The following is a 22,437-nucleotide window of genomic DNA, read 5'->3' as shown; positions in this document are numbered from 1 at the left end:
GTTATAACAAAACCACTCACCAAAACTGAAAATATTCATTTTGAAAAAGATACCATAAGCAAATTATGCCTTGTTTTAAAAAATGTGATGCAAACGGGATATGTGTGTGTGTGTGTGCGTGCGTGTATTGGGTGCAAATGCTCCCCAAATGCAGAAAAGAGTGTGTCGAAGCTCTAGTACATCCTTGCACAATTTTCTTTTCTCCTCATATATTGAAATGAAGCTTCTTCTGATCACCTGCTTGTCCAAAAAATGATGTTTCACAAATTTGCAAGTCTAAAAGTTTGGAAGTTCGAGTCTGAAAATTTACAAAACTTTGGATAAAAATGGAAAAATATGAACCATAGGAAATTTAGTGTGGAGACCCCCCCCCCTCCATTTTTTTGGAAGTAAACTAAAATTTTGAAGTCAAGAAAAAAAGTGGTTTCCCAATTTCTAACAGAACATAGAAGTTCAAATTTAAATAACCAAGAAGGTAAAAAATCCTAGAAGTTCAATTTCAAAAAGTGGACCAGTTAGATGTTTATTACAAAACTTGGATTTCTTCAATTACTAAAAAATAAATCAAAGAAGTTCAAATTAAAAATAAGAGAGTTGTTCGATGTTCGTATACCAAGAAAAAACAAGCGTCACCTAAAAAATGTTAACTCTCGAAGTTCAAATTTAATAAAATAGAGAGTTCGAAAAAAATGTTATGTGTGTACAAAAGAAAAATTCTCACTGATTTCTCCATGATTGGAAAATGATGACCAAAAAATTTGAAAGTAACATAATAGAGCCATTCAAATATTTGTAACAAAAAACCAAGCAATTCAAAAAGTTTATAAGAAACAGATTTTTCCTTCTTTTAAAAATAAGACCTAGAAGTTCAACTTTAAGTAATTGAGTGGTTCGATATTTATTATATAACTAGCATTTTTCCCGTTACTAACGAATAACACCAAGAAGTCCAAAAATTAAAAAATATTTAGTTGTTTGATGTCTATAAAAACTCAGATTTACCCAATGCTAAAGATTAAAACCAAGAAATTCAATTTCAAAAAAAGGAGTAGTTCAATGTATATAAAAAACTCAGATTTTCACATTACTAAGAATAAAACCAAGAAGTTCAATTGGAAAAAGCGAAGCAGTTTGATACTTATTTGAAAAATCAGATTTTTATATTTACTAAAGAATAAAACCAATAAGTTCAATTTCAAACAACGAAGAAGTTTGATGTTTCTAAAAAACCTCCAATTTTCACATTTCTAAAAATACACAAATGAAGTTCAAGTAAAAAAGGCAGAGCGGTTCAATGTTTATAAAAAACTTAGATATTTTCACGTAACCAAGAGAAGTTCGGTTTGATAACTGCCAAAAGTTCACATACTACACGGTGTGCATTGTATGAAAAGAAAGAATGAAAATGCAAAGGCCAAAAGTTTTGTTACTAGAAGTTCAAGTGCTCGGCCCAAGAAAGTTCAAAAAATCATGTGAGAGAGGTTGAACAAAAATATGTGATAGAAGTTCAAGGTGAAAACAGCGGGAAGTTCAACTAGTACAGGAAATGTGTTTTAGATAGGAATATAAGAATAGAAAATAAAAGGCTTAGAAAGTTTGTTACAAGAAGTTCACATGCTCCTCCTGGTGAAGTTCAAGATCTCTAGTGCGAGACGTCCAACCTTCAATTACATGTAAAAAACAGGCAAAAAACGACGTTGTTTTTTCCATTTTTAAAACTACTCTCAAACGACAAAAAATTGTAACGCCTGTCTATATGAAAAAGATGCTCCTATTCATAAGCTTTCTAACGGTATATTATAAGTTACATTCCGATGTACAGTTTAAAAGTTTCATGTATACCAATTAAAACACGTTTTTGTGTAATGAAAAAATTATTTTGAACCGTCACAAGTATGAAAAAATGATAAACACGGGAAAGTTGCGTGTTTTCAATAGCTTTTCATTGATATATCATTTGCTCAATTCTGGTAAGTGGTTGGGGAGTTACGGGTAAAAAATAACACGTGAAAAATAGAGTGAAGTTCAAAAAGAACTGATCCAGAAGTTCAGTCTCTTCACGAAGTGCTTTTTCGGAGACTGTTATTTCGATGTAGGCAGAATGCATGATCTCAAAAGTTCAGATAGATAACTGCCAGAAGTTCACGTAGTACACGGTGTGCATTTTGTATTAAAAAAAGAATGAAAATGCAAAGCCTAAAGTTTTCTTGCTAGAAGTTCAAGTGCTCGGCCGGATAAAGTTCAAAAATTCTTGTGATAGAGGTGAAAACAACACAGAAGTTCAACTACTGCAAACAAAAATACGTCACAGAGGTTCAACGTGAAAACAGCAGGAAGTTCACCTACTACACTGAATGAATTTCAGATGAAAAACTTTCAAAATTGTCGCGAGTATGAAAAAATGATCAACACAGGAAAGTTGTGTGTTTACAGCAGCTTTCCATCGGTATATCACCCACTCAATTCCCGTGAGTGGGATGGAGAGCTATGAGCACTGGCTGAAGATCTACGAGCAAAAAAATCACGTGAAAAACAGAGTGAAGTTCAGGTACACGCATCGAGAAGTTCAGGTTCTTCACGCGGTGCATTTTCAAAGAATCTGTTTCGCGATAGAGGCAGAACGAATAATCCCGCCGTTTTCGAAATTACTTGAAAACAGCTAGGAATCAGAGAAAACCGTCAATATGAAAAAGTTTCGCATTTTCCGTAGCTTTTCAACGGTATATTATTTGCGCAATTCCGATAAAGTTTGTAGAAATTACGACAAAAATACATTTTTCACCATTTTCAAAACTGACTTAAAACCATAAAGAATTGGGAGAAACAATACATACCAAAAAGTTTCGCATTTGTTCAAGATTTCCAGCGCCATATCATTTGTTGCATTCGCACGCACGGTTAAAAAATTAGCTTGAAAATACGAACTCGGTAGGACTTAGGCCATTTTCTAAATTACTCTTAAACCATTCAAAATTAGAAAAAAACTTTCCAGATGAAAAAGTAGCGCATTTTCATAAGCTTTCCAACGCCATATCATATGCCTCAATTGGATTTGCATTTAGAAATGGCATCCAAAAAGCGAACTCAGTTGTTCGGTTTGCGAAATTTTACATTTTTTTCAAATTACTCTTTAACCATAGGGAATTAGAAAAAACTTTCAACATATGCAAGGAGCGATTTTGCAGCAGCTTTCCAACGCCATATTATATGCCTCATTCCGATAAACGGTTTAGAAATGTGATCGAAAATACGATTCACGTTTTTTGTGCAAAGAAAAAACGGTTTTTAAAACTGCTCTTAAACCGCTTATATTTTGCCAGAAATTTAAGTTGGGTCATGATATATATATATATATAGACACACACACTCATACATTCATCCCTATGAACGGACGCATGCATGCCCTACCCTTCTAAGCACCTCTGAGAGGCTGAGCCGACACATCATCTTGAGACTAACAAAGTCGCCTTTGTAATTGACTGGAACGTCTCCTTCCACTGAACGCACATCATCGGAAGGCGTGAAAAAAATCTAAAAAAATGCAAGCACAAATGTCAAGACTAGGATTTGAACCATGATGGATTGGACATACCGCTATCCTCCTAACCATCCAACCATTGGTTGGCTCGCGCTGCTTCTTAGCTTTATAAGTGGAGGTCAGTACGATTCATGGTTGCGTTTACTAGGGTGTGTCAATCGGTGGTGGGCACAAATTACCTGTAGCCGACGTGTCACCAGCGACATCACTGCCCACTATTTTTAAATTGTGAAACTACGGGCTCATACACGGGTGCGGCGTGCCGCCACGCCTCCGCCTGTTAGTGTAAAAATGTGCACAATGATGGAGCACGTATCATTACCTTTAAGCTTTAATTGTAAAGTGCAATTTACACTTTTCCACACAAAAGGTGCAATTTACACATTTCAAAGTCCAAACAAAGGACAATTCAAATTTTGCATGTAGTTGGTAATCTTACTAAGGATAACTTGAGTAAAATAAATTGGTAAGGCCGGTTTTTTTATAAGAGAGACACACTTTTGGCCCCTCTTTGTTGATTGTCAATTTGCTCGTTTGCATCACAATTGACATACTTAGCTTTTAATCTTGCAATACCTTGTAGCATACCAAATTTATCTACAAAATGGCTAACTCAGGTTCGGGGCTCCTCAAACCCAAAATCTTAAGTGTAATAGGAAATTATGTGTTAGTCAAAACCTTATTATCAAAATGACGTGTCTGAAATAAATAAACTTATCCTTCCATTCTCAGGTAGCTTCGTCGGTCAAGGAATACTATTCCCAGCGATGCTCTGGGCCAAGTCGAGTTAGCTATCAATGTTTGATAAGTTATATGTGATCAGTTCTTACAACCACAAATGTTCATTTTACTTTCTATACTTGTTGTATGTGCAGGTTCAATTGGTGCAGCTACATAGAGATCCCTATTCCGTTGTGACTGCTCCGCAAGCAGAAAATTCTCTGAAGCCGCCTTTTTTTCCTAGAATAAAATAATTTCTTGCCTCCATGCGATGGACCAAAGCAATACTTCTGACTTTGCCGAGGACATTATTGGGGCTCGGAATTATGCAAACTCTAGCCTGAACCCTGAGGCCCTTAAGCATAAAAGGGTAGGTAACAGGGGAAAGAAAGACTTCCGAGTATTGTCAAGTAGAACTTACCCTTTGAGGTCATCTAAGAATGTTTTCAGGGTTCTTCGTTTTAGATCAGTTCTAGATAAGTCACTTATTGACGTTGTACAAACTCTAACAGAAAGAGCCACGAAGAAGTCACCTGACGACTCTATGGACACTCTAGTAAAACCCACAAAGGTGGTCCGGACGATGAGTTATCAAAAATTCGTAAGCGAATTAGATACATTTTGAATCGGATGAACTACCAGCAAAGTTTTCTTGAAGCATATGTCGGTGAAGCCTGGAAAAATCAAAGGTTCGCCACCTCTCTATCCATGTATTTGATTTGATTTGATTTGATTTGCTGGCGTCTTCTCGTAAATTGTAAAAAATACTTATGTTTTCCTCCTTTAGTGTATATCTTTATTTTTTATTTTATTTTTTACGTTTAATTTTCTTTTCTTTTTTGTGCATATATGGAGCACTTTTATGTATGAACGTGTATCTTCAAAATGCATGAACAACTTTATATTATTACGTTGTTGCGTTCTTCTATTGTTTTGCTAGCTAAAACACACGCAGGGACATTCTTAGCGGGTTTTCTTTTGGTGCGTGTGAATTTGAACAAAGACTGGTCCTTCACCCATTTCATGTTTTTATGCTCATCTATTATGGGCTCATGTCACGGGTTATGGGCTTTCTTTTTCCTATTTGTCCGACCGGGCATGTCTTTGATTAGGTGGTCGGTATCTCAGTCACCTGTCTCAATCAGCAGTATGTTTTTTCATTTTGTGTTGTCAATTTTGTGATAAACAGGAAGTAGAATGTGTTTTTAGCATGTCTTTTTTTCAGAAACATACATGAAGTGTATCTATGTGTTTTGGAGTTTTCTTTGTTGGTCGGACGAAAATAGACGAACATGACAACAAATCACTTTTTATAGACAACAAGAAGAATGTAGGCGAGTTGCATGTGCACCACTAGACACGAAACTACAGTGGCCACAATGTGACTGCAATTGGGGAAGAGGGTTGTCGGGCCAGTTGCATGTCCACCACTAAATACGCAACTGCAAGTTGCAATTGACTGTAACTGCATGTATACATTTTAAACATGGTAGACAATTTAAAAATACATAATTAATATTTTAAAAATAAATTTTCTTGATATATACATTTTTCGTATACATCAATAACTTTTTATACATGTTTAACGTTTTTAACACATGATTAGCATTTTCAAATACAGTGATTAACTTTTCTTTCAAATACAATTTTATACACGTTGTACATTTTTCATATATGTCTGAAACATTTATTTGATATATGGTTATCTTTTTCCAAATACATGATTAACATTTTATTAATTATGTCACATACATTTTCTGAAATGCGTGAATATTTTTTAAATTTGTATAAATTTAACATTTTTAAAATATATGAACTTACATGGAACCTACTTGGACAGGCCCCTTCACGACGCCCTGATGTGAGCACTCGCCCCAACTAGTGTTACGCCAGGCATAGGCTTGCCCGTCGCTGTAGGTTCGCTCGCTCGCTCCGGTTTTCTTCCTTTTTGTTTCTTTTTTGTTTTTCTTTGTATTTTCACCGCATTTCTTTGTTTTTCTGTTCTCCCTTCGTTATACTTTGTCTTTCTTTGATTTTTCACTTGATTTCTTGGGTTCTTTATTTCTTCGTTGTACTTTATGTTTTTCTTTCTTTCTTGGTTTTCTTGTATTCCTTGACTTTCTTGTATTCCTTGGTTTTCTTAGCTTTTCTTTCTGTTTCTTTGTCGATTTTAATCAAATTTTTAACACAATTCTACTTGTTCTTTCATATGAACACTTTTTTTAATACAAAGTTACATTTTCCCAAATACACAATATACATTTTTAATGCTAATATATATTTTTTAAACTACACACAATATGTATATATATATAGGACAACATTATTCTAATCATGGTATTAGAATAGTTATTCTAATCACATCACCCTATAAGGGCGCGATTGAGATGCTCCCGAACTTGCCGAACCAGCAACTAATAAAAGAAAAACCTAAAATCTAAAAAGTGCATACGCACTATTTAGAGACATCGAGCGGCCGGCTTGCGGCCGCACGATCCGGCATCACAAGCGATATCTGACAAGGTCCCGGCCCAACCCACTGACAGCCTCTCTCTATCTTCCCCGCAGCACCCGCGTCTCTCTTTCTATTCTCTCTCTCACTCTTCCCCATGGATTTGGAAGAGGGGGCTCGCCGGCCTCTCCCCTCAACGCCGACCACCAGGAGCCTCCCACTAACCGGCCACCAGCCTACCACACTCCACCGGTGGATCGGAGGAGGGGAGGACCACCCCGGCGTGGCTCTACCCCGAGGTCGACGTCGCACCACCACCACGACGGTTGTCTTGGCCGCACCACCACCCGCCTACTCCACCATGGCGTCCTCTCCAACTGCCCCATGCTCCATGGGCAACCAGATCCAGCCCCATCGCTGCCGTGCCATGCCGTCGTCGTCGGGATGCGGCCGTCGTCTCCTTCCTCTGCCCGAGGCTGGTTGAGATCCTTCCTCTCCGGCTCCGACTGAGCCCACTACCCCCCATATGCTTGCTCTTTGATGACCTCCTCCACGCGCCTGGACGTCGTGATGGCGGAGGTGGAGGATCCTCTGGTCACCGTGTGTCTGATGCTGTGTCACACTGGCGGAGATGGAGCAGCCTCCGGTGGTGGTGGTGTCTGATGTGGTCTTTCCGGCGTCATGATCTGTTGAGCGGAGGTGCGGCAGTGTCAGGTCCCAGCGCCGACAGTGATTCTGACCTGATTCAGGCAGAAGGGTCTCGTGAGAGAGCATTGACTCTCGTCGAAAATTCGTTGACTGGACTATCATAGCCTAGCGATTCTAGGTGCCTGCATGTCAATACAATGTAGTAGTATTTTCTAGTAGTCCTGGTACACGAGTCTAGTTTATATTTACATTTTTAATGCTTGTTTTCCTTTTTCTAATTTAGTGCTAGTCTGCTACTCAGTACATGACTGAAGCAAACTAGTCCAATTCTATGTGTGTTTCATCTTCCTTGTAGAAACTGAATGATTGGGTGGTGAAATAAGTGTTTTCTTTAGTCAACTACCACTATAACCTTTGTATGTTTTGGTTTTTGGGCGGCGATTTGAGTTGGAATAGGAAGAGGGAAGTACATAAGAGTACCGAGAGGATAGTTCTAATGTTATTGCTCAATCCTCTCAAAATGCATCTGTGTGGTTTCTCTATTTTCTTGCATGCATATAAGTAACCAGTTGGCTAGTTTGCTGTCATAGTTGCACAGAAACGCAAATGTAGTTGGATCATGCATATACAAATCTCAGCTGGCTAGCCAACTTATGAAGTTGCACAGTGAGGGCTAACCAGTTGCACAAGCAATGGTATTCAGATGGATACATTGTGTAAACCATGTTCAAGCAGTATGTGTGTTCTTTTGGTTGGACACTCATGTGTGCTCTGTTGTCAGAAGGGTATGCATTCATACATGAGTTTGCAATTCAAGGCAGTACATATCCTAGCTGGCTTAGTCACACTTATGTAGTTGTACAGGGAAGGGCTATATAGTTGGTTGACAATTAGTTTAGTTTTGGCTCCAATGCCTAAATCATGACCATGCAGTGTGTATGCTGATTTTTTGGTTGCACACTCATGTGTGACTGTTGGCCATACAGTGCATCAAGTTGCACACATTTTATTTTGTTTTGTAGGTGTGCTTTGAAAAATAAACATTACTTGCTTACCTCATAGCATTTTTTTGATATCAATTGTTTTTGCTCATTTTTACTCTTTAATGCATTTGGTTGCTTCGACTAATTTGTTTGTTCGCTTTTCTTTTCACAGACCAAAAATGGTTGTAGAAGGAGATACGGCTCCTAGTGAAGGAGAGGTATGTTTGCTTTTTTTCATCATTTTTCATTTATCCTTGTAGCAGTTTTGTTTTGAAATTATAATAAGGCCTCCATTGGTTCATAGGATAGGAATACTATAGGAATAAGAAAATCATAGGAAGTGAGATGACATGCATCTCAATTCTTATAGAGAAGGAGATGTCATGTGATGCATAGGATAGGAATTTTTCCATTGAGTCTTAGCTAATGTTTTTTTCCTCCAAAATGTGAAGGGTTGATTCCTATCCTACATAGGAATATGAATTCATTCCTACAAACCAAAGGGCTTCAAAGGAAATTTTCCTTTATAAATCCTATCCTATAGAAATTCTATGAAATTCCTATAAACCAAAGGAGGCCTAACTATTTTTGGGGGGTTTTCCTGACCATATTATGTGTTTTGTTTGGCTATGCAGGGGCCGTAAACAATTCTTCTCGGCGGAACTCGAAACAGCCTGCCAAGCGGCAGTCGCATCGTCCTGATATCGATGGGGAGGCAGAGAATGATGAGGTAAGTATTGTGCAAGGTTTTTGACTCAACGAGTCATTCTGGGGTAGTGACACTTGACGATTCATGCCGTGCCGATCTAGTCGAGGTGTTTGAGTCAACTTATAGTTATGACTCATCGACTAGTCGTGACTATTTGTTCAACTCAAAAACATGAGTATCGAGCAAGCAGTGTGGGTGCTTTCCTTTTTTTGCACACACACACAAGTAACTTTTTCCATGCATCCTTTAGGTTGGTGACCCATTCTGCTTCGTGAAACGGCGGAAACGGAAGGCGACCACGCAGGTTAGAGTTGTAGCTGGAGTTGGCACACCGTCTGCAGCAGCTGCCGAGGTAACATAAAATGGCATTAGGATTTTTTTTCTATGCAAACAAACCTGGGATATTATTTTTTACACAGTTGCAAAAGAACCAGCTAGGTGTTGGCATCCTGAACTTTTATAGTTGTACACAAATCAATTAGGAGTTGGTATCATCAACTTTTCAAATAGTTGCACAACAGTATCATACGAGTTGGCGTCCTCGACTTTCATAGTTGCACCAGAACCATTTGGGAGTTGGCAGTCTCTACTTTTTGAATAGTCTCATAACAATATCACATGAGTTGGCATCCGCAACTATTTTAGTTGCACAAGAACCAGTCAGGAGTTGGCATCCCCAATTTTTTAATAGTTTCACAACAGTGCCACATGAGTTGGCATCTTCATCTTCTTTAGTTGCACAAGAACCATTCAGTAGTTGGCATCCTCATGTGTTCACATGCATATGATTTTCTAGGTGTGCAAATGCACTTGAATATAGTTGTACTACTTATTCGGAAGATTATAATTTGTTTAATTCACTATTTTGTCTATTTTCTTATGTTTAGATAGGCTAAATTCATCATGTTCCTCGGTTCACAATTCATTACATAGCTACACAAACATGCAACATGATTTGCATGCAAGAGTACTTGCAGTTGCACAAAATAGATGATGTAGCTGCACAACAGCCAACAGAAAGGCTTTTTTGGAATTCTGCATACAATTTTTTAGCTAAAACCAAAATGAATATGAAATTATCTAAGTTAGCATCTTCTACTTTTATATGAGTTGATGATGCCTACTAAAATCCAAACTCCACAAGTAGATGGATACGAGAGTGTTGTCAATTGCACAATTGTATTGGTTAAGTTGCACAAATAAAAGCTAGAGTTGGTTCATTTTTTCTCAAGCTTCTTTTTTTGCATCATGTGCAGGTTTTACAGGTTACGGGGGTGGATGAACTGATGTAGATTTTTACACACAATTCTAAGCTACAAAGTCACACATACTACTGTGTGGAAAGATTAAAGAAAAAACATATACTTCTTGTCTAGTTGGTAGTTATATTTTCATAGTACCTACAATAAGTTTTTTCTTTTTCTTTTGCTACAGTGACACAGGTTCTTCTGCATCATGTGTGAAATAAGACTCTATATGTGCTCTCTTATATATATTTGCATTTTTTCATGTGCCAGTAATAAGACGCGGGAGGTGATTGCACCACACGGTATTATAGTTGCTCATTACATGAAGTTGGTTCATGTAGCGCTAAAATTGCACCACACAGTATTATAGTTGATTGTGATAGCATGAAAGTTGGTTTAAAAAATAGTTGCATCTCATAGTATAAAAGTTGCACCATCTAGTACAACCAGTTGGCGATGAAAAAAGTTCATCGAAACATATATAAATGGGGTCTAGTTTTAGAGATCTCGTCGCGAGAGTTCCAATGGTGAAAACGGATTTTAATTCCGACATGTAATTCATAAGTTATTGCTTTTTGAATTTTTTGGAATGCAATTAATTGCTTTTTTGCTTTATTACTGACACATGGAAGAGCACATGGAAACGACCTTGGGCCAGGGTGAAGGGGAGTGCGTTGGATGATGCTTTTTAATTTTCGTCTCCCAGGGATCAAGCGGACTTTCCTAATCTGGCAATGGGACATAAATTTTCCTAATACAGCCGGCTGCCGAGGAGCGCTAGCGAGCGCACGGCTGCTCACTAGACGCGTTCAAAGAAAAAAGCACACCCCCGACCCCAACCATCCCCTCCGCTGGCGACGCGACCTCCCCAGATCCTTCGGCGGCTGAAAGTGCAACTATCCCTAGGTGGTTTTGGTAATTCATAACAACATATAGCTCATTGAGCTAATGCTATTCCAAGATGATTATTTTAGAAAAGCTCAATGATTGGCATGGCATGGATGTTGAAAGTGGATCCCTCAAAATGCTAAGGACAAAGGATTGGCTCAAGCTCAAAAGCTCAAGACTCTTCATTTTATATTTTAGTGATCCAAGATCACATTGAGTCTTTAGGAAAAGCCAATACTATCAAGGAGGGATGAGGTGTTGCTTAATGAGCCTCTTGCTTCATGTGCTTAGTGATATGCTCCAAAACCCTCAACTACTTTCCCATATCCACATTTGACCTAAACCCAAAGCCAAACTCGGCCCTACCGATTCTTTCAACCCGGTGCCACCGAGTTTCACTTGTCATAGCCATTGGCAAACCCTAGCAATTCGGTTCTATCGATAGGGATCTCGGTCTCACCGAGATGGGATTGCAAACTCTCTGTTTCCCTTTCGTAACTTTTCGGTCTCACCGAAAGAGCGGATCGGTCCCACAGAGATTGCAATGTAAACTCTCTGTTTCCTTTTTGTAACATTTCGGTCTCACCGAAAGAGCAAATTGGTCCCACCGAGTTTACCTGACAAACTCTCTGGTTAGCTTATTACCAAAATCGGTCTCACCGAGTTTGTGTAATCGGTCTCACCGAGATTACGTTATGCCCTAACCCTAACCATATCGGTCCTACCGAGTTGCATGTCAGTCCCACCGAAAATCTCTAACGGTCACTAGGTTTACTATTTCGGTCCGACCGAGTTTGTTGATTTGGTCCCACCGAGATTGGTAAATTGTGTGTAACGGTTGGATTTTGTGTGGAGGCTATAAATACCCCTCCACCTCCTCTTCACTCATGGAGAGAGCCATCAAAACACATCTACACTTCCAACTCATATGTTCTGAGAGAGAACCACCTACTCATGTGTTGAGGCCAAGATATTCCATTCCTACCATATGAATCTTGATCTCTAGCCTTCCCCAAGTTGCTTTCCACTCAAATCTTCTTTCCACCAAATCCAAATCCTGTGAGAGAGAGTTGAGTGTTGGGGAGACTATCATTTGAAGCACAAGAGCAAGGAGTTCATCATCAACACACCATTTGTTACTTCTTGGAGAGTGGTGTCTCCTAGATTGGCTAGGTGTCACTTGGGAGCCTCCGACAAGATTGTGGAGTTGAACCAAGGAGTTTGTAAGGGCAAGGAGATCGCCTACTTCGTGAAGATCTACCGCTAGTGAGGCAAGTCCTTCGTGGGCGATGGCCATGGTGGGATAGACAAGGTTGCTTCTTCGTGGACCCTTCGTGGGTGGAGCCCTCCGTGGACTCGCGCAACCGTTACCCTTCGTGGGTTGAAGTCTCCATCAACGTGGATGTAGGATAGCACCACCTATCCGAACCACGGGAAAAACATCCGTGTCTCCAATTGCGTTTGAATTCTCCAAACCCTTCCCTTTACATTCTTGCAAGTTGCATGCTTTACTTTCCGCTGCCAATATACTCTTTGCATGCTTGCTTGAATTGTGTGATGATTGCTTGACTTGTCCTAAAGTAGCTAAAATCTGCCAAGAACTAAAATTGGGAAAAGGTTAAGTTTTTATTTGGTCAAGTAGTCTAATCACCCCCCCCTCTAGACATACTTTCGATCCTACAAGTGGTATCAGAGCTTTGGTCTCCATTTGCTTTGATTTCCATAGCTTTTGGTGGTCATAGCCTTGGTTTCACAACCTAGGAGAGTATGGCGTCTAGCGAGGGAAATTATCACCGTAGAGGTCCTTACTTTGATGGTACTAATTTTGCTAGTTGGAAGCATAAAATGAAAATGCATATTCTTGGACATAACCCCGCCGTTTGGGCTATTGTGTGTGTTGGTTTGCAAGGTGACTTCTTTGATGGGAGAGAACCAAACCGTGAAGCTACCGCGGATGAGTTGAAGATGTTGCAATACAATGCTCAAGCTTGTGATATTCTCTTCAACGGATTGTGCCCCGAAGAATTCAACAAAATCAGCCGTCTTGAGAATGCAAAGGAAATTTGGGACACTTTGATTGATATGCACGAAGGTACCGACTCCGTCAAGGAATCCAAATTGGATGTGCTTCAAAGTCAACTTGACAAGTTCAAAATGAAGGATGGTGAAGGTGTCGCTGAAATGTACTCTAGGCTTGCTCTCATCACAAATGAGATTGCCGGCTTAGGGAGTGAAGAGATGACCGATAGATTCATCATCAAGAAGATTCTAAGAGCCTTGGATGGAAAATATGATACCGTGTGCACATTGATCCAAATGATGCCCAATTACAAAGATCTCAAGCCAACGGAGGTAATTGGAAGAATTGTTGCTCATGAGATGTCACTTAAGGATAAAGAGGAACTTCACAACAAATCAAGTGGTGCCTACAAAGCCTCATGTGAAGCCCCTACATCATCAAGTGAGAAACAAAACTTCAATGAAGAATTGAGCTTAATGGTGAAGAACTTCAACAAGTTCTACAAGAGTAGAAGCAAAGATAGAAGCTCCAAGTCAAGGTCCTACAATGACAAAAGATCTTCTAGTCGAGAGCGAAACTGCTACAATTGTGGAAGACCCGGACACTATTCCAATGAGTGTACGGCTCCCTACAAGAGAAGAGAAGACTCTCCAAAAAGAAGAAGCAAAAGAGAAGAATCACCACCAAGAGAGAGAAGGAGTAGAGATGATCGTTATGAACGAAGATACTCACGGAGAAGCAAGGATTCGGAAAGGAAGGAAAAATCATCAAGGAGCTACACAAAACGAAGACATCAAGCTCATGTTGGTGAATGGGTATCCGGCTCCGACTCCGACGACCACTCCGAGAGAAGTTATCACTCCGATTCCGAATATACTCAAGATGAAGGTGTTGCCGGTCTAGCACTTGTGTCAACCAACTCCTACGACATATTTGACTCACCAAATGAAGGAATTGGAAGATGCTTCATGACCAAAGGTCCTAAGGTAACACACCCCGAGTATGTTGATTTTAATAGTGATGAAGATGACTTGTTAGGTGATGATGATTTACTTGTTGACAACTCTAGTGATGAATACTATGATGAAACGTCAATTAATCATGCTAATCAAGATAAAACGAATGACAATGATAAGGAGAAGATTGAGGCTCTAACTAAAGAACTAAACACTCTTAAGTTAGCTCATGAAACTATCTTCGAAGATCATCGAGAACTTTTAAGAGCTCATGAGAAGTTACGCTTTGAAAAGCTCAATCTTGAGCAAGAGCATGAGTTTTTAAAGGCAATCAATGATGATCTCCGCAAGAAAAGTTCTTCTTACATTGCCAAGCGTTTACTCTTATCCACTTACATGCCTCAAGTCAAGTCTAGTAACAAGAACAAGAAAGATTCTTCCTCTAGTAGTAACAATGATCATGCTAAATCCAATATTGTTGCTTCTAGTAGTTCTCTTGATTCCACTAATGATTCTCTTAGCCAAGTTACACTTGAGCAAGAAAATAGCTTATTGAAGGGAATTATAGAGAAAGGAGTGTACAAAAGCCTTGCCGGGAGTAAGCAATTCGAGGAAATTGTGCGCAAGCAAGGAATGCACCGGAAGAATCAAGGTGTTGGTTTTGAACGAAAGTTCAATGCCAATGGAGTTGAGTGGGAAGAAGATCAATACCCCAAGACAAAGTTTGTTCCTCAACAAGAGAAGTATGATACTTCCTTCAAGGGGACACAAGCTCAAGATGATCTTCCACCACAAGACTACAAGCAAAAAGGCAAGGACAAGCTTCAAGAGGAAATTGATGCATTTGAAGAAGCTCCTAAGACCTTAGTCAAGTGGATTCCCAAGACCACTTCAAGTTCCACTTCATCAAGTACGACTACAACTCCAAGGATTCCCATCAAGATGGTGTGGATCCAAAAGAAGAAGAACTAGAGAGTTCTTGAGGGTGACTCCGCCAACATACTTCACTCTTATCATTTTGGCAAGAACAAGTGCAATCAACTTCCACATCTTGCACTAGTTCAAGGAGTCACAAACCCTCTTGTTGGTAAGACAAGGGACAAGGTAACCTAAAAGTTTTCATGGACATCATCTTGTGTGTGCATCACTCTATGTCTATGGATATCCTTGTTTGTTCCTTGTGGGACTAACCCATGTAGGTATTGAAAGTGCAATTCACTCAAATGGATAGCTCCAAGTGATCTACATCAACATTGAGCATCCACATCTTCAACATCTACATGAAGTCATCATCGACAAAACCCAAGGTTAGTTCATCCCTCTTAGGGGGGATATCACATCTAGGGGGAGCTTTACTCTAAGACTTGAGCTAAAGCAACTCTAAAGATGTGAACACAACAATGCTTTATGTAAAAGTGGTAACCCCACTTGAGCTTAAACGATGAGTATGACCTATGATCAAGTGTTCTCACTTGACTCCTAAGTCAATATACTCATATATAGATGACCTAGTCATCGCTAATTGCTTGATAGATGCTAGAATTGGTTGTGCATGCTTTGTCACATATTTCAATTGCCATTTTATTGTGTGAGCATGTTGGTTGCATATTTTACTCATTCGAGGACATCCACTTGTTGTTTCGATTGTTTGGTTTTATTTCCTTTTGCCAAGTGGATGGACAAGAATGCCTAAGAACCTCCTCTAGCTATCTATGTTTTTCTCGTCTCAAACTCTATTCATGCTACATCACAAAATTTGATCAAGTCAGATTCGAACCACTCTGTGTGAGGAGCACTCGGAGTCCCCGATTCGTGATAGAGTTAAACTTCCAAAACCTCTTTATGATTCTCGGTCTGACTGATATCCTACTTTCGGTCCTACCAAGATCATTAAGTTGATCTGAATTTTTGATCTCGGTGCAACCAATTTGAGCCATTCGGTCACACCGAGTTGCAATAACTGTATACAGTTTTGCATCTCGGTGCCACCGAGTTGTTCCACTCGGTCACACCGACAGGGTCGGGCTATATATAGCCACGGGCAAAAATTTGGAAATTTCTCCGAACCCCTTCGCCCGCGCGATAGCTCGCTCTGCCAACGTGGTCTCTGGATCGTCTCCTCGCCGCCAGCCACCTCCAGTCGCTGGTCTCCATCGCCATCAATGGAATTCTACCCCGCCGTTGCCGCCGTAGCGAGTCTCCGCCGAACTAGGGTATGGACTCGATCTTTGTGCTATCCTCAATCTGATTCCTAGCACATTGTGATCATATTGATTATAGCCATGATTGAAACACTCCTATCCAGTCAATGCGTTCGTAGAATAGGATTGATTCGAAAATTTTAGGGTTAGGTTTCCGCCGAAACCATCTCAGACCCACCGAGTTGAAAAACTCGGTCCCACTGATTTGGCTCATGCCATTGCACAAGTAAGACTCAGTCTGACCGAGAATTACTAATCGGTGTGACCGATTTTGGAACTTTGTGAAACCCTAGCAGTCTCGGTGCCACCGAACTGTGACTCGGTCTGACCAAGTTCACTAGTTTAGGTTCCAAAACTGCTTCGGTATCACCGAGTTTAAAAAACGGTAGATCCGAGATGATTTCTGTGGGAAACTAAAACTAAGATTTTGAGTCATTCTTTTGTAAAAATCTCTGCATTTTGTGATGCTCATCTATTCTACCTCATCTATAAACTGTTCACAGGGTCAGCAGTCAGATTGTTCATCATGTCAGATCAGAGTGACAGCCAGAATGTGTCAGAACAGCAAGTGCACATGAGTGAGGGCACTAGTCCCTCCAGTTCTTCAGATGAAGGCAGCAGGAGCACCCCTAGCAACTTGCCAAAAGCTGCCACCAGACAAAGGAAGAAGAGAACCTCAGACTCAGAGGATGAGGACTATGTGGCAGAAGAGGAAGCTACTTCCAAGAAATTAGTGCTCAAGAAGGAGTATGGCTCAGCTCAAGGCACAAAGCCAGGATTGAAAATCAAAAGGCCAGCAGGTAGACAGCCTATGCCAAAGGCCAGAGCTTCAACTCAGATTCCTGAAAAGCCTGCACCCATAGAGCCAGTTGCTACTGAAGGGAAGAAGAGGAAGGAAAGGGTCAAAAAGACCACTGCTAGAGTGCTTGGGAGATCCTCAATCATGAGAGATTCTGAAGAGGAAGAGGAAGAAGAGGTTGCTGCACCAGCACCTAAGGCACCTAAGCTTATGGGTGATGCTATCAGGACAAGGGCTGCTGCATCAAAGCCCAAAGAAGCACCCAAAGCTGCCTCCAAGCCCAAGTCAGCTCCAAAGAGGAATACAAGGAGCATACCAGCTGCTAAAAAGAACAAGGCCCCAGTGCCTGACATTGCTGAAGAAGAAGAAGGTCAAGTGCTCAGAAAGCTTAAGCCCAAGATCCCAGACCACAATGATGCTCATCCTGTGGTTGAGAACATGAAAATCAGAAGAGACTCAGGGCTCAAGAAGTGGAGAGAAGCAGATCCGTATGCTTCAAGGAGAAGAACTGCTGTTGACTACAGGTTCCACACAAAGGAACAACAGGACTTCTATGAGACAGTTTTGTTGGACAAGAAACCTATCGTTTGTGAAATGAGGTGGGTCGACTAGAAGTACATCAAGGAAAATGAAGAGCACTTTCCTGGAGTGCAAGACAGCTTCGAGGCTTGTGGAGTAGCAGACTTTGTTGGGCAGAAGCTCACAAAGTGGAATGAAGAGCTGATCATGCAGTTCTACTCCACAGCACACTTCTATCCAGATGGAAGGATTGTGTGAATGCCATAAGGGATAAGGTATCAATCAACAGTTGCTGAGTGGGCTCAACTGATCAATGCCCCAGAAGAGCAGGAAGATGACTTGGATATCTATGCCAAGAAGAAGATGGACCACAACTCTATGTCCAATATGTACAAGGAAATTCCAAACGAGGCACTTGATACTTTCAAGTTTGGGTCTGTGCATTATCTTCTGTCAAGGCTGCCAACTATTAATTGGATATTGAGGCACACTCTCTTGCCCAAGTCAGGTGATCACAAGATGATCAGAGGCCATGCAATCAATTTGCTTCATGTATTTGATGTGCCACAGAAGTTCAAGGTGATGAGCCTCATGGTAGAGACCATTAAGAGGACAGCAGCTGATCAGAAGAGGAGTTGTGGATATGCCCCACAAATTCATGAGTTAATCAACTCAAAGATGGGCACAGGCACATACTTGCGGGACAAAGAACACCTGCCCATCCATCCAGATTTTGAAGATAATCAAGTTGTGATGAATGAGAATGAACCATCATCAGTTCAAGCACAAGCAAAGAAGGAGCAGGCAAGGAAGGAGAAAGCTGCCAAGATGCCAACTCAAGAGGAGGCATCTGAGTATTTCTTGAAAACCAAACAAGAGCAGCTTGGTTACTTGATTGCATCCACACTGAGGATTGAGAAAGGACTAGCCACCCTCACTCAGAATCAGCAGAGCTTAGAGAGGATCATGGAACAAAAGTTCTATGACCTAGATGTGAAGGTAACAGAAATTCAGTCTGCAGTGGAACAATTACAGGATGATATGCAGGAGAGGAAGGGCAAGACTACAACTGATGCATTTGCCAGAGTGCCACGAGCTCTGAGGTCGACTGCAGTGCCAGTTCCTGACACTAGAGCCACCACCTTAGCTCCAGCCACAGCACCAGCCCAACCAGCTCCAGCATCTACTTCAGCTTCAACTCCAACCACATCTACAGAAGGCTTCGTCCTTGGAGTGATCCGGACTCCACCACCACCAGAAGATCAAGCCTGAGAGTCGATCTAGCACTATGCATTTTCTAGGAACTTTTTGGTAACTTGTTGCCAAAGGGGGAGAAAAATGTATAGATCATAGGCTTCGAGAGAGAGAGTATTGCTTTTATTCTCTCTTGCTTTATTTGGTGGTTTTTTCAGACTTTGTTTGCTTTTGGTTGAGATACTTTGATATGCTTGTGAGACATTGATGATCATGTGTTTGATCATAAGCTACACTTATGCATGCTTGATATTATCCTATCTATCTTACGTGATCATTCACGTTCCTTGGTGATGAGTGCATGTATTTCAATTCTTATCATTTTAAGCGCTCCACCAAGATGTATGTGACATGGAAGAGTAACTCATGATTCTAACTCCTTGTGCATTTGCAGTCCAAAGAAAATTTTAAAATATGCACAAATTTAGGGGGAGCTCTTACTTATCACATACTTCTCAAAGCAACGATATATTTCATTCTTATTATTATTTGTCGAAGCTTTGATCTATATGTTGTCATCAATTACCAAAAAGGGGGAGATTGAAAGAGCAACTATCCCTAGGTGGTTTTGGTAATTCATAACAACATATAGCTCATTGAGCTAATGATATTCCAAGATGATTATTTCAGGAAAGCTCAATGATTGGCATGGCATGGATGTTGAAAGTGGATCCCTCAAAATGCTAAGGACAAAGGATTGGCTCAAGCTCAAAAGCTCAAGACTCTTCATTTTATATTTTAGTGATCCAAGATCACATTGAGTCTTTAGGAAAAGCCAATACTATCAAGGAGGGATGAGGTGTTGCTTAATGAGCCTCTTGCTTCATGTGCTTAGTGATATGCTCCAAAACCCTCAACTACTTTCCCATATCCACATTTGACCTAAACCCAAAGCCAAACTCGGCCCTACCGATTCTTTCAACCCGGCGCCACCGAGTTTCACTTGTCATAGCCATTGCCAAACCCTAGCAATTCGGTTCTACCGATAGGGATCTCGGTCTCACCGAGATGGGATTGCAAACTCTCTGTTTCCCTTTCGTAACTTTTCGGTCTCACCGAAAGAGCGGATCGGTCCCACCGAGATTGCAATGTAAACTCTCTGTTTCCTTTTTGTAACATTTCGGTCTCACCGAAAGAGCAAATCGGTCCCACCGAGTTTACCTGACCAACTCTCTGGTTAGCTTATTACCAAAATCGGTCTCACCGAGTTTGTGTAATCGGTCTCATCAAGATTACGTTATGCCCTAACCCTAACCATATCGGTCCTACCGAGTTGCATGTCAGTCCCACCGAAAATCTCTAACGGTCACTAGGTTTACTATTTCGGTCCGACCAAGTTTGTTGATTCGGTCCCACCGAGATTGGTAAATTGTGTGTAACGGTTGGATTTTGTGTGGAGGCTATAAATACCCCTCCACCTCCTCTTCACTCATGGAGAGAGCCATCAGAACACATCTACACTTCCAACTCATATGTTCTGAGAGAGAACCACCTACTCATGTGTTGAGGCCAAGATATTCCATTCCTACCATATGAATCTTGATCTCTAGCCTTCCCCAAGTTGCTTTCCACACAAATCTTCTTTCCACCAAATCCAAATCCTGTGAGAGAGAGTTGAGTGTTGGGGAGACTATCATTTGAAGCACAAGAGCAAGGAGTTCATCATCAACACACCATTTGTTACTTCTTAGAGAGTGGTGTCTCCTAGATTGGCTAGATGTCACTTGGGAGCCTCCGACAAGATTGTGGAGTTGAACCAAGGAGTTTGTAAGGGCAAGGAGATCGCCTACTTCGTGAAGATCTACCGCTAGTGAGGCAAGTCCTTCGTGGGCGATGGCCATGGTGGGATAGACAAGGTTGCTTCTTCGTGGGCCCTTCATGGGTGGAGCCATCCGTGGACTCACGCAACCGTTACCCTTCGTGGGTTGAAGTCTCCATCAACGTGGATGTAGGATAGCACCACCTATCCGAACCACGGGAAAAACATCCGTGTCTCCAGTTGCGTTTGAATTCTCCAAACCCTTCCCTTTACATTCTTGCAAGTTGCATGCTTTACTTTCCACTGCCAATAGACTCTTTGGATGCTTGCTTGAATTGTGTGATGATTGCTTGACTTGTCCTAAAGTAGCTAAAATCTGCCAAGAACTAAATTTGGGAAAAGGTTAAGTTTTTATTTGGTCAAGTAGTCTAATCACCCCCCCTAGACATACTTTCGATCCTACAGCGGCTTGACCTCCCAAATCCTCGCCACCGCGCCAAAGCTTGGGCGCCGACCTAGCAGCCCCGTGCGCCGCCCAGCCACTTCCCTGCGTCGTCGCCTGCGCACAACCGCCGCCGCGACCCACCTCCCCGCACTGCCACCTTCCCACCACCGCCGCCACCGGGATCCACGCACCTCCACGCGTCGCCGGTGCCTATGCTCGTCGGCGTGCCCGCGTTCTTCCCCGTTGACGAGATCGAGCGAGTGCCTCCGGTTTCGCTGCAAAGTCTCCTCCCCCACGCGATGCAGGCCTCCCCGGGGCGTCGTGCGCCAGCAACCCACGGCTGTGTCTCCCGCCCTCCGGCTCTTCCCGACTTCACCCGGCGAGGCTCCACAGCCACCGCACTGCCTAATCCCGGTGGGGCTCTTCCACCGCGGTGCCTAGGCCGTTCAATGACAAAGCCCAGGTAAGTTCATAGGCGCAACAATGTCCCTCGGATCCCACTGCAACCATGCTATTCTCGCCAGCGCACCATCCATGACGGGCGCCATTTTGTGTTTCTTCACTACATATGTGAATCCTCTCCTCAAATGGCCACTTGATGTAGACTGCATCATCTTAGAAGAAAGCCAGTGACAATCTATCGAGTGAAGCCGATGCAATGTCAAGCGAACATACCTATGCAGTTGACAATTTGGCCGGCGGCAACAACATTTCTTGGCACGTGGGTGCTGGTTTTGGCGGGCAAGCAAGCAGCAACAAGCAGCTGCAGGCAAAAGCTACTAGCAGGTGGAAAAGAATTCTAGATCAACAATGTTTTACATCGCGAGCTCACTTGTGTATAATTTGATGGCAGGCTGTTGGATTTAGTCGACAGTTGATGGTGTCATGTTGTTCCTACTGCTGAATGCACTCTGAGTTTGTATGGTCAACGCTATGAATTATTGAAGCGGATGGACATGTTTGTAGAATACTCAACTAGATATGTTACTCTTCAAACATCAGCAGAGCTCGTTTTCAAACAGCAATACCAATGTACATCTTCTACAAACAAACAAAAAGGGGAAATATGCTAGTCTTGCTGCTTATCTACTCTTAATTTTCAACTGACAAAAAATTATGGATCTGAATTGGCAGGTGTTTGATTGGCTCCTCTAACTCCCTTCGCGATGCCACACACCTCGCGTCGCTGGACCACCGTGGTCACAGGCAGAATCCTTTCGTTCAGTATCCAACGCAAGCAAATCTGAATCCGCACGCGCAAGCCTTCCGTTGCCGAGTCAGCCCTTGTTCTGCTGACTG

Source organism: Triticum aestivum, chromosome 1A (genome assembly GCF_018294505.1).
Source record: "Triticum aestivum cultivar Chinese Spring chromosome 1A, IWGSC CS RefSeq v2.1, whole genome shotgun sequence".
In the NCBI taxonomy this organism is placed as follows: domain Eukaryota; kingdom Viridiplantae; phylum Streptophyta; class Magnoliopsida; order Poales; family Poaceae; genus Triticum; species Triticum aestivum.
This window is presented reverse-complemented; position numbering follows the sequence as displayed.